The sequence below is a fragment of the Cetorhinus maximus genome, chromosome 10, assembly GCF_964194155.1.
Source record: "Cetorhinus maximus chromosome 10, sCetMax3.hap1.1, whole genome shotgun sequence".
NCBI lineage: Eukaryota > Metazoa > Chordata > Chondrichthyes > Lamniformes > Cetorhinidae > Cetorhinus > Cetorhinus maximus.
In genome coordinates this window covers 17059268-17072737 of record NC_135888.1, presented here as the reverse complement: position 1 = coordinate 17072737, position 13470 = coordinate 17059268, and the positions used below count along the sequence as shown (strand labels likewise).

At 42.7% G+C, this 13470-nt stretch overlaps 1 protein-coding gene across 2 annotated transcripts in view; it reads left to right on the top strand.

The window, feature by feature from the left end:
• ass1 (argininosuccinate synthase 1) overlaps positions 1-13470 on the top strand; it is a 155335-nt gene that overhangs the window by 117240 nt on the left and 24625 nt on the right. The gene's annotated exons all lie outside the window — the stretch shown is intronic.

Below are 13470 nucleotides of genomic sequence, written 5' to 3'. Positions count from 1 at the left end.
CCGACCCACCATCCTTTACCCATACACCTACCACAACAACTCACCTGGTATCCACCGTGGGAAGACAGAGCCATGCAGCGATTCGATAAAATAAAGTTCTACGGCCTGAATTTTGCCTTTGGTGGGCGCGTGTGATCAGTGGGCCTGGAGGCGGTCAGGAAATGGGCCTCCGACTGCAATTTCTTGCTGGCTGGTCAATTAATGGCCAGCCAGTGTGAAACGCATGCTGGAAAGCTCAGCACTGCCGGGGTGGGGAAGGGAAGAGGGCAGGCAATGACGTTTCCATCAGCATGGGTGAGCGCTGTGAGAAAGCTCCCTGAAGGCAGACAGCTGCCTCAGCGAGCTGCAGACCTCAAAATGCTAAAATAAAGGTTTATACAGCTGCAAAAAAATGTTCATGCATCATAATCAATCACCTGAAAATATAGCTGATGAAAATGCTGTCCATAGGTATTTTTTTTAATTTCATAATGGAAATTTCATCCTGCCCTTCAATGAGGTTTGATGAAAAATGCAAAGGCCGCCTGGCCGATTCGCCCATCCACCAACATTACGGTTAGATGGGCCACGAAAAATCGGAGATAATTGTGCTGTTAATGGGCTTAATTGCCCTCTGAATTGTCGGCGGGCACGCTTCCGACTTTTGCATGCACCTGCTGAGGGAAATATCATGCAAGTGCGCGATGACGTTGGCCGCTCGCCCGATGTCTTCTCACGCAATTTTAAGCCCGATCCGGTCAGGTCCATGCGCACCCGCCGGACATAAAATTCAGCCCTAAGTGTCTATTGCAGACTTCATAATATTGAAGGAAACAATATTGTTCATAAAACCCATTTACAGCATTTACATTCCTTCAGCTACTTAAAGTATCATAGCAACAAACATTTCATTCATATGCATAATCCCTTATAACAACAACATAGTCCCACTTCAATGAGTCTATAACCATTTGTAACTGTCAATCAAACTGAAATGGCAGGCACCCTACTGTGATAATAAATGGTTGTAAAAGCAGTCATTCAGCACTAATTCAGTAATGGAAACCCTCTGGATTATGTCAACAGAGTAAAATAGCAAGCATTTTTTTTTTTGCCACTCCAGACATTTTTGTTTCAAAGATTTATAGGGCAGGACTTTTAAATGCCTTGACAGCTTGACAGCTCCCTTTGACAGGTGCTTTTGATGGTTCCTCTTGACACTTTTGACAGGTCCTCTTGACATTTTTGGCAGGCCCTCTTGACGGGCCCTCTTAACAGTTTGATTTTGACAGTTGATTTTGACAGGTCTGTTGATGGTTCCAAGGAGTTTGACAGTTAATGAGTTTATGCACTCTTTACACACATTCATGCCTATTTTTAACACTTCCAAAGGGCACCTGACCTCCCCCAAAGGTGTCCTGGGACCAGATCCAAAGTGGTACCTTATCTGTCCAAAGCAGTACCCTGACTATCCAAACAAATCCACAAAGTTCAGACCTGCTCTTACCAGATCTATTCTGCACACTTCAGACCTCACACTCCTGGGCTACCAAAATCCAACTTCAGTGAAAGTCGCTGATGATTTAAGTGGCCAACTGCCCCCTTAAACCACCCATGCGTGAAACACAAACTGTCCCCATTCTAGCCCCTATGAAAATGGGAACTGCCGTGTTCAGGGGTGAGAGTTATGATTTTTGGGAACTTCTGCCATTTTCATAATGACAGAGAGGTTCTTCGTCATGGTGAAAATCCGGCCCTTGTGTATTCCTTTTAGAAATCAAAGTAATCTGGTTTCTTTCAATATCAAGAAACCCAAATGCAGCCGCACAGCCATTAATGCAGGACACCAGAAAGAGTGAAGAAGAAAACAGGGTCATAGAAATGTAGTGATTAGGAGAAACTGAATAAAGAACAATGTTGGAATTTAGGAGAAACAGGGGATTAAATTGCAGAAAAGCACGGGCCACATCAGAAATCGAGATGGAAACAAAATTTTGTGAGGGGAACGAGGGAAAGAGTTGGAGGCTAAAAGTAAGTGGCTAAATAATAATAATAATAATGATGATGAGTTTTTTTTGTATCTTGTCTAGGAATATGAGTTATGTACCAAAGACCATCCCCATACGTCAAAACCCTATTGAAGTCTTAGATATATTTAAGCTTTATAAAGAGTTTAGAATTGAGGATAAAGGAACTGTTTGCTCTAAAAGAGCAAGTTGAGCTTCTTGGAGACAAGTTAGCAATGGGTTAGATGTGTATTGCAGTATCATTTGAAACAGGTCAACCTATCGAGCTGTGAGTTTTACGTTGCGGCTGATGTTTTCAATTAATAAAATATCAAACTAAGCATTTACATGAAAATGCATGTGTCTTGTGGCTTGGCTGCACCAAAATAGGAAAGTGAGTAGAAAGTATTATTTTGTTCTAATTTCTTTTGGGGATTTTCCTATCTGTGGTCCTCTATATAATAAAAATTGTCTGCTTCTTATGTAAATTATTAGCTGTCAACCTGGTTCAATTGCCAGTACTGTCTCCACTGAGCCAAATGGTTAAGAGTTCAGTCCTTCAGGACTTGAGCTCATAATGTAGGTTGACACTTCAGTGCATTATTGAAGGACTGCTGCAGTTTGAGATGGCATCCTTTGGATAAGATGTTGAGTGAGGCCTTATTGTTTGTTCCAATGCTTCAAGACATTAAAGAACCCATGGTACTTGTTAATTGTATATTAACTGTGTTTAATTGTATGCATGTAGTGGACATTAACTAGTGATTCCTATACATCACTATAAATAGACATGGACTGAAGCTGTGGTCATTGGGTTAGGTGATGTATGCTTGTACTGTGTAACTCTATAAACAAATATAAAAGCGTATAAAGATTGGCTCAATTTCTATCCTTGTCCTATGATGAGAGGCTGAGTAAATTGGGCTTATACTATCCAGCATTTTAAAGAGTGAGAAGTGATCACATTGGAACATACAAGATTCTGAAAGGGCTTGACAGGATAGAAACTGAGAGGTTGTTTCTGCTAGCTGGGGAATCTAGAACACAGGGGCACAGTATCAGGATAAGAAGTCGATCATTTAGGGTTGAGATGAGGAGAAATTTCTTCACTCAAAAGGGCTGTGAATCTTTGGAATTCTCTACCCCAGAACGCTTTGGATGCTCCATCATTGATTATTTTTAAGTCTAATGAGTGTTGCTTTGAGGTGGATAGATGGTGCCACTTACCCTGGCTGAGAGCAGCATATTGTTCATTTTTCAATTAATAAAATATCGAACTAAACATTTACATGAATATGCATGCTAAACTTTAGATAGTTAGATTTTAGTCTCTCAGGGAATAATGGATATGGGGAGTGGGTAGGAAAGTGTATTTGAGACAAAAAATCAGCCATGGTCACATTGAATGGCGGAGCGGGGCCATATGGTATTCTCCTATTTCTGTTTCTCATGTTCACCAACTGGCTTTCTGGAACAGAACAGTACTGTTCAAAGCAGAGCAGGAAATTCACCTTTTGTCTTGATCAATATTCTTCCTTCAACCGACATGACCGAAACAGATCAATTGGTTGTTCATCTGATTGCTGTTTGTAGGATCTTGATGTCCACCTATTAGCTTGCATATTTACCTACATAAAAATGATTGCATAATTCATTTATTTTGTGTCAAGTGTTTTGGGATATGGCTGAGAGATGTGCTAAGGTGTAATATTTCTTACTAACTTAATTTTAAAAATATTAACAAGCATAAATGTTGGGTGGTATCTTCCATTCTGGAATATAAGTTGGGTGGTGGGTTGGCTGGCCATTACGATCTCATGCTGTTCAACTCATTACGCATGCATTCGTGAGAGCATGGCGAGCCCCACAGCAGGGGCAGGCAGGAAGATGCCATCCCCGCCATTACCTCATGGGGTCATAGGTCCTGACAGCAATTTAAAGGGCACCCAGAGAGTCATTCACTCACTGTAAGCTAGGAGCATCAGTCTGGCTGATTCCAACAGGGGAGACCTATTGCAAATAACAGAATGTTACAGAACAGACAACGTTTTGCCCCATGGTTCAGTGAAGCTTCCCTAAAGGTTCTCACCCAGCCCGTCCAGGAAAGGCGGGACGTGCTCTTTCCCAGGGATGGTAGCAGGATGCCCTCTCATCTGACCATGGTGGCCTAGACAGAGGGGTCTGCACAGTTTGGCGCATGCAAAGGATCACAATACCAGCAGGGCAGACATTAAGCAGTGCAATTTAATTCAGCTATAATAAATTAAGGTACATGGGAGCAAAGTATAATGTATGTTACAAAAGAGGAACTGTGATCTGCTAGCAGAATATAGAAAACCAAATAGTAAAGGAGATTTATTGGCAGCTTATTCTGCCTGAAATCTGTTAGCTATTAGATTGTCACAGGCCTGTCTGTCACATTGTACCTTCGCAAGGGCCTCTGCATGTGCCTCCACGACATCCTGACCGTCGTCATCACCACCCTTTTCCCCATCCTCACCGTCAGAGGAGACACCTCTGTGGATGTACTTATGCATCACTGACTGGGAAATGCTGCACAGGTCCCCAGTGGAAACCTGGAAGGAGCCACTGGCAAGGATGTTTAGGACAGTAGTGACCTTTAATGCCACCGGCATGGGATTGCCTCCAAGTCATTGCGGACATGAAGAACCTTGCAGATGTGAGCAACGACATTCTGGGGCATCCTAAGGTGCCGCCAGCATTGAGTTTCACTCACCTGCAGGTAGCTGCACTGCCTGCAATAGACCGCGCAAATGCTTGTCATCACACTAGCCCCTAGCCGCCAGCACCCTGACATTCTTGAGGCACCGCTGCCTCTTGCTGCTCAGGCTGTTGATCGTCCTGGCCCTGGGCTAACCTGCGCCAGTTCCTCCTCATCTGGGTGTGCGCCAGTAGAAAGGCAGGGTTGCCTGGAGCCTGCATCATCTAGGCCTCAGTGGATCTGTGAATGAATTGCAGTGATCCGTCTATTGAACACATTCTTTGTAGATTAGCCTCCATCTCAGAGCCACTAAGCCTGTGCTAAGCCGTGGAACCATGCCAGTGGCATTAAAGGTCACCACTGCCCTAAACATCTTTGCCAGTGGCTCCTTCCAGGTTTCCACTGGGGACCTGTGCAGCATTTCCCAGTCAGTGATGCATAAGTACATCTGGAAGGTGACAGGTGTCTTCTTCAGGAGAGCACACCAATTTGTCAATTTCCATTTAGATCCCCACTCCACCCCTCCCCTTCCCGATGAAGGACATCCTGGAGGAACACAGATGAGTGTTCTCCCCATTCGTACATGACTGTGCATGGAGACATTGTGCATTGATCAGGGTGACGAAAGCCATGTGCAAGAACCCTCCCTCAGACCCTATTCAGCTTGCCTACATTACCTTCAAGACTGTATAGAGAGACTGTTGCCTCGGCATCATAGAAAGACTTACCACATAAGCGCTTGTCAGCCATGACCATTTACTGGGAGGATGGAGACTTAAAGTTTTGCTGCCGTCCACCACACCTGCCCCTTGCAGGCATCCACATCCCTCCCTCCCTTCATCCATCCTTCTGATAGCAGCAAATGCCAATCAGCAAAGAATGTATGGCAGCTCCAGACCTTGATGGGTTCTCACAGGAATGTGATCCATTAGTCATGGAGCAATGCTGGTTTATGGGGCGTTGGAAACTCGAGAACAGAACTCAGTTGAGCCTGGTTCTCCATGGAGTGGACTAATAATTATTAGGGTGCCCTTTGTTCAGCCCAAAAAAACGAGGCATTAACTGCTCCCACCTGAAAAGAGACCCCTCCCATATCGAATGCTTGAGAGGTTTTACAAACTACACAACAACCTTGAGAGTTTCAGCATGGTGCATGTGAGCACATCATGCCAGCACCCTCCCCTTGTTACCCACCAAGTTCCCCTATCCTCCTACACAATCATCACCTTGTCACTCCTATAATCATTCAACCTCTCCCGTTACCCTGGACCCAGTTATCATTTTTATGGACATTCCTGCTCTGCCCCCTGTTCCTTAACTATTGACATGCCCATGCCCCTCCTGACCCCTCCCATTTTCAAGGCCAGCTGGACCCTGACTTTCCACGGCCCCCTATGAGACCATCCACTACCCACCTATGAGCCTAGCACTTCCACACTACCTGATCCAACTCATCCTCTGACTGCGAATGTACCCTCTGCCTTCCAGTACCCTCATTCACAAAACCTTAGGAGCAAATTCTTGAACTCAGGAACCATGCCCTTTAGATCCATCCCTCTACAGCACCCAGAGAGACCATCCACCACCGTACAATAGGACCAAGACACGCGTGACATGCTTACTCTCCTAAACAAGCCCTGGTATAGTCTGGCTTCCTTCCCTGGACAACCTCCCCTGTCCAGTCTTCACAACACCCTCCCCCCCAACTTAAGCTGCCTTCTGTACACAGCCTTCACTCCACCTTTCCACACTTAGCCTGCCTCCGCTGTACAACCTCTGTTCCACCCTTCCCTGCTTAACTTCCCTTCCCTGTCCAGCCTTCGCACAACTTGGCCGACCAGCACTCGATCTCAATCAGGAGGCTGACATTTTTGAGCAGTCCCCAAGAAGGCTAACAAAGCAGCTACTCACTTCGAAGTCCAAAAAGAAGTCTACCTCTCCAGGAGCACGCCACTTATGTGGTAAATGTGAATGTTCTAATTTCTTGCAGGTGGAGAACTTAATTTGGAGGGGGCACTTAAATCTGCCAAGCTGGCCTTTTAATGAGTGTCCATGACATGAAAATGCATGCAAAAGACCTTCCCGACATTGTTTGTTAGGAAGCTCGACCCGACTTTAAAATCCCAAGAGTTTAATTGCATAAGTTCATCCTGCCGTAGGGAAACTGATTTTTGGCCTCCCACCAAGTTTAGTTCCCCTGCCCACCAAGCTTTGTGCTGCAGGCAGGACCAAAAGACTCCGCCCATTTTCTTGATTGAGAAAGTCGATATCTGTGCCACTACTGTAATAAGAACAAATCTGACTTGACTGTTGGCATGCTGTCAGGATCATGCCTCATTGTTAAGATGGACTACAACATTTCACGAAGACGCCTCACCCCGCTACCTTCTCAAGGGCAATTAGGGGTGGGCAACAAATGCTGGCCTTGCATATTTAATTTTTTGACAGATGCATTATATTTCATTTGAGGCAAATTAGCTGCGGCATCTCTGAACCGATTTCTCTGTTTCCCTGACCAGAATTATGAACCTTGTGGGTTTTTGCCCTGTAAAAAAACTGATCTGAGTGAAGCTAGCAATAACTCCAGTAGCTGTGGTCTCTTGCTACATCCTTGCTCACAAGAGAACATCAGGGACCTGCAGTGCATCAAATTTGCAATAAAGCTGAGTGCCTATCAGCATGAAGTGAACAGATTATTTGACTTGGTTCTGACAAGCAATTACTTAATTTTTACACGTGTCATCCTTCATTTCCTGATGGAAGACTAAAATTCACTGTCTTTAGACAGAACTGTACAAAGATTACTAGCTTCCAAAGTTTACTTATCAGTTTTTTGTTTATCCACCAATAAACTAATTGTCAGATTCACTCAGTATAATTGGTTAGAAAACTACATTTTAATAGAATATTCATTGTTTATGCTCTGTTGACCGGCGGATGTGATGAATTTGGCTGAAAACTGTTTAAACAATTGCTACCATTGTAGTTGGCAGAATTTTCTCCACTAAGAATCAAAGATAAATAAAAAAAACTTTGAAGGAAAGAGAAAGCAAATTCCAGTTGTCCTGAACAGTGGCATTTTCCAGCACCTGCCTTCACTCTGCTTCCATTCTGTCCTAGCTCATGCAGGCCCTCTGCTAATTCATGCCGTTAGAATCTGTGTCCTTGGTAAGCCTCTTCAGGTATTCCTTACTTGCCAGACCACCCTGTCCTTAACATAAAAAGGTATTAAAAATCTCCTCTCCACTATATTAATAAAGGAATAATGCTCTGAACTGACTCCTGTACCTGACACAGTTCTTAACTCTTTATATGCAAAGACACATTCTGCCTGAATCATAATTCTTTGAATTCCAGGTAAAAGGGCCATTTGGAAAATCTTTTGCCCTAGCTCATTTAATAATTCATTTGGCATATTAGGCTAAATAGAAACAAGAAACACTCAGGAAAAGCTATCTTGCACAAATTGATTTGATTCCTAAAACATAGGTTATGAACTATTAGGTTATTAACTATTACTGAATTAACTATTTACAGTGCTGGACATTAAATAACACAGATATTAGGAAACGTGCTTTTTTAGAAATAGAATTTTGGATTTAAAAATTGGATTGTAACTGCTCTACAATGAAAGTAAATGAAGCATGTTTTAATACTTTTTAATTTGTTGCTATGGTCATCAGGGAGGTGGAAGTTATTCATGATGAATTAAAGAATTTTCAGTTTTGGTCACTCTGGACCGAATTTAATGCCTTCCTCAATGGCAACTCTTGGTAAGCCTCTTCAGGTGTTCCTTACTTGCCAGACCACCCTGTCCTTAACATAAAAAGGTATTAAAAATCTCCACTATAGTAACAAAGGAATAATGCTCTGAATTGACTCCTGTACCTGACACAGTTCTTAACTCTGGTGGCATTTAATCAGGTAGGAGAGTGGCGGGTGGGTACCCTGTCACCATCCTGCCAGTGCTCCGATTACGTTTGTGGGAATTATTGCCCACTGGGGGAGCTCTCCATTCTGGAAGCTTGAAAAATAAACCCTGGCGCATTTGCTTGCGGGCTTCCGAGGGAGACAGGTCCCTCGTTCAAAAGTACTCTGTGCCTGATCGAGGGACCCAGCATCAGGAAGGGGGGGGTCTGGTGAGAGCCACTCCCTCTCGCCATTGCTGCCAACCCGCCCCTCCCCACCCTCCTCTGCCAACACTCACCTGTGCCTGGCTCCATGGTGATCCTAGGACTCCAGTAGATGTAGTATCGGCGCCAGCTACCACTGTCCCGGTGCTAGCGCTGCCAATCATTGAAGATCTGCTGGTCTCTGATTGACTTGCAGCTCTCATCAAGCAGCACATCCATCCCTGGGGTCCTTAATCCTTGCGAAGGCCCGCCACTGCCCACATAAGTGCCTAATCAGCATGTAATGCAGCGGGTCTTTCCCAAAGGAGGTAATTCAGGGCTCTCACTGTCTCTCTAACTGGCAGGCGAAACTCCCATTGCCTCCATTGAATACCGCCCTCTATGTCAGCGTTAAGCACTTTTTAGTCAGCCATAGCACAATATAAGCAGATGCAGGGTAAAGTTCCTACTCTTTCTTTCCTAAAAATGTGCTTCAAATCCAATCTCAAGTTCCAGTCCCATTGTGCCAATTATGACTTTTCTATTTTCCATACCAATTATCTTTGTAATTTCTATCAATAAGATCAGCAATTTAGTGCTAATTTATGGTTTTATAGAGTTCAGTTCAGTAATTTGGATCATTAAGCACCAAGAACTGGTCCAAACTCGGTTGAAGTTGGACCCTTACAGCTAACAAAGTGGAAGCCATTTGGCCCATCTGAGGTCATCTACCAGTAATTTTCTTTTTTGTAGTTTACATTCCCTCATGTCACTTAATCCTTGCTTGAATGAATCAAAGGTTTTGCCTTCCACTACCCTACTCAGAAGGCCATCCCTAATTTTGATCACTGATTGTGTGATGGAAAAGAAAATGCGTCACATCACAGTGGCTGCTGATTCGCTACCTGTCCACTTGGCACAACTAGCATACACCAATTTCACTACATGTTTGTGGCCATTTGATCTGAATCCACTCCAGACCAAAAAGGAAAAAGTTTCCTCATTGACCTCGTTGTAAGGGTCCTTTACGAAATGAGTTTGGGCTGTCTTTGGTACAGTTCCTTGTACTTACTGGCCCATGTTGCAAAACTACCTATAATTCAGCACAAATTGGCACTAAATTGCCAGTCTCGGAAAGATTACAAAGATATCTCTCTATCTTGAGAGCGGGCTGTCAGACGGAACATGTTCTCAGACAGAGAATGTCGGTTGTGGAGGAGGGGACTTAAAATCTGTGTAGATAATTTCCTCCCTGTGCTGCATGTCATGACATCGTAAACAAATTTAACCGGCTTGTGATTCCGCTATGCATGAAATCTTCCTGCACCAGAGAGAGAAGAATGCATTTTAAAGGAGGATTTTTAAAATTTTATTTGAAGCGTGTGATCATTACAGGAATGGTACTTTACAAAACATTTTACAAGTCACCATTTTTTTAAATGGTGTTTTTTTTTGTTGAGTTGTAGGTCAGTCTTTGATGACCTGCGCTTCAGAACCATGGAGCAGCACCTTGTACCCCTCCCACTTAATGGGCTGAAAATGTTAGAGTCTCTGCTATGTTGGTTATAAATAACATACAGTTATCATGAAAGTGTTACCTTTCTATTAAGCTAACATTTTCTGTATTATGCAGAAGCTTTCAAACCTCCAGAGGTCCCTGCTTGAAAAGACAAAGTGGTTATGCAGTAACTCTTACAATTGTAAATAATAGTAGGACAGGATCCAATTTGCATTGTACAATGAATCACAGTTTATAAAGTCCCACTGTAAGTGAGGATCACCCACTGTTCTCCAAAATTGAAGTTTGTACTGATTGTTTCACATTGTAGCTTGTAGAATATGATTCAAGTTTACATTTTATGTTGTATAGTTTATCAGAAGCATAAACTCTCCTGAATGTTTGAAATATCGGTGATGGACATTGTAAAAATTTAAATCAGTGCCATGACAACTTTTAACTTCTGGTGACATAGTCCATACTGCCGGTGTTTGACTTGTTTAAATTTAGCTGTACTTCATAAACTTAGGAAAGATCATCCCAGTTTGATATCTTATTCTCCTAACTTGCAGACTTAAAACAGTGAAGTCATGAATGGGTCAGAGTTCACCAATTGAAAAAAAGAATTGTGCCCTTTATATTACATGAATACAGAGAAATTGCTTTCAAACTGTCATCAGTTTATAATTTTTTATTTCCATACTCATTATTTGGGAGTGTTTCAGTAATGTAGGGAGTGAAATTGGGCCTCATTGCATTTATTTCCTTGGTGGAAAACGGGTACAAAAAGGTCCAATTTTGGGACCCAGCCTCCTAGTCCCAAACATCATCAGAAACATGTCCACATCCATGTTGATTTGGTGCTAAGGCATCCCTGGTGATTGTTTAAAATAGCCATTAGGCCTGTTTATACTACTAAGGGGCTTAATGTTTCTTTGAAGACTGGAAATTGGTTTGCTGTAAACCTGGTAGGGAACATAAGAACATAAGAAATAGGAACGGGGGTAGACCATTCGGCCCCTCGACCCTGCTCCGCCATTCAGTAAGATCCTGGCTGATCTTGTGTTTCCACATTCCCATCTAACCCTGATAACGTTTGATTCCCTTGCCTAACAAGAACCTATCTACCTCTGTCTTAAAAATATTCAGTGACCCCGCCTCTACCACCTTCTGAGGCAGAGAATTCCAAAGTCGCACAACCCTCTGAGAGAAAAATTTTCTCCTCAGCTTTGTCCTAAAAGGGCGACCCCTAATTTTAAAACAGTGCCCCTAGTTCTGGACTCACCCACAAGAGGAAACATCCTTTCAATGTCCACCTTGTCAAGGCCGTTCAGGATCTTGTATACTTCAATCAAATCACCCCTCACTCTTCTAAACTCCAGTGGAAACAAGCCCAGTCTGTCCAACCTTTCCTCATAAGATGACACACTCATTCCAGGTGCTGCATTCAGGAGTATCTGGTTTCCATGCTGCCTTTGGACCAAGGCACACCCAAATTTCTAATTAGCAATCTCTTTCTATTACCAAATGGATCCATGGGCTAGGTAGCTTTTTTTATATCAACACTGAGAATGAAAATTGAATGGTTTGTGAACTTGAACAAAAGACCAGACCTTTTTAAACTCACTGCCAGGCATTTTTTATATGTTACAATCATTGATTATAATGTATTTCTTTAGTTTCCTTGTTCTGGGGTGGGATTTTGCTGTCCCATCGAAAGTCAACAGAATTTTGGCTGGGCTGCCAAATCTCCCGCGGCGGGTCCCTCCACAACAGGGCCAGAAAATTCCAGCCTTGGTGTCACGGGGATAAAGGGTAATAAAGGTGACCATGATCTGAGTTGAAAGTGTTTGACATCGTCTACTCTTACTCCTACAAACTTTACTCCTGATAATTCAAAGTTGTTTTGTGCTAAACAAATTTGAATTATCCAATCCAGGAACTATACACATTATGAAGATTCCAGGCTTAATCCTTACCCTGCATTGTTAGATCATTTCCATCATGGCAGTGTTGAGGTATATGTGTGAATGTTGGATGAGGATTGGAACAGGCATATCTGTGATGCTTCCGACAGTTGAATACCCTATTAACACAATCAAATGAAGCTCCCACTTGACGAATGGCCGACTGGGTGAGATACTGTAGCATGACTGGTTGCAGTCAAATTATACCTCAACAAGAAGCCAACAACTTTAGGTGAGGGGGCAAAATTTCACCTGGTCTTTACTTGTCACTTCTCTAGAAACATGCCTGATTTTGAAAACTTGCGGGGAACTCTTACTCTAAAACCACACATATATGTTGATATACCAGTGCTCATGTAGATGAAGTATCCTCTATTTTATAAACATATCTACAGTGAACCTGCCAGAAATGGAAAATTTAAGACCCTAAAAGAAACCAAGAAGCTTTAGTGGTAATGCTCAATATAAATTCTTTGCAGGAATTAGCAGAAAAATATTGAGAAATATCAAAAGGAATATCGTAGGTTAACAAGTTGATTTGTGAAATGTATACAAATTTTCATGTTAAATGTATGAAGATCAGATTGAATGCAGCTGTGTTGCTGAAGAAAATGTGCATTTTTGCATCTGAAAGTATTTACTCATACTTAAAGTGGCTAAATAAACTGTATTGTCACAACTTGCCATATCAAGAGATAAATCTGCTTGCTTTTGTTTTTCTTCTAACAATTTATCTCCTTATCCACTACTGACTGCAAAACCTAGGAAGCAGCTCAGAGCTGTATTTTACAAACCTAATCAGATTTTTCCAAGTGCTTTCCCTTTGAACGGATAAAGAGGAGATCCTGCACTGAGGACTTGGTGACAGCTTAATTTTCACAGCTGAGTTTCTCTCTGCTCACTGGCAGTTGTTTAATTACAGGCTTTCAGGGAGGCCACTGGGCATACATTGAGGGGGATCAGTGCTTAAACCCTGTCATTTAGTCAGAATGAGTGCAGATAGAACAAGGAATCTGGAAATTTTCACTGCAAGGTGTGAAGTGGACTGTCTGAGTCCCAGTGAGCAGATAATGACAGATGCATTTTAGAGCAAGCTGGGACTGAATGGTGCCCAACTCTGTTTCTGTCAGAAAAGTGATTATTTTTGTCACTCAACAATAATTTTTTGTGCTGTTTCTCTTTTTCT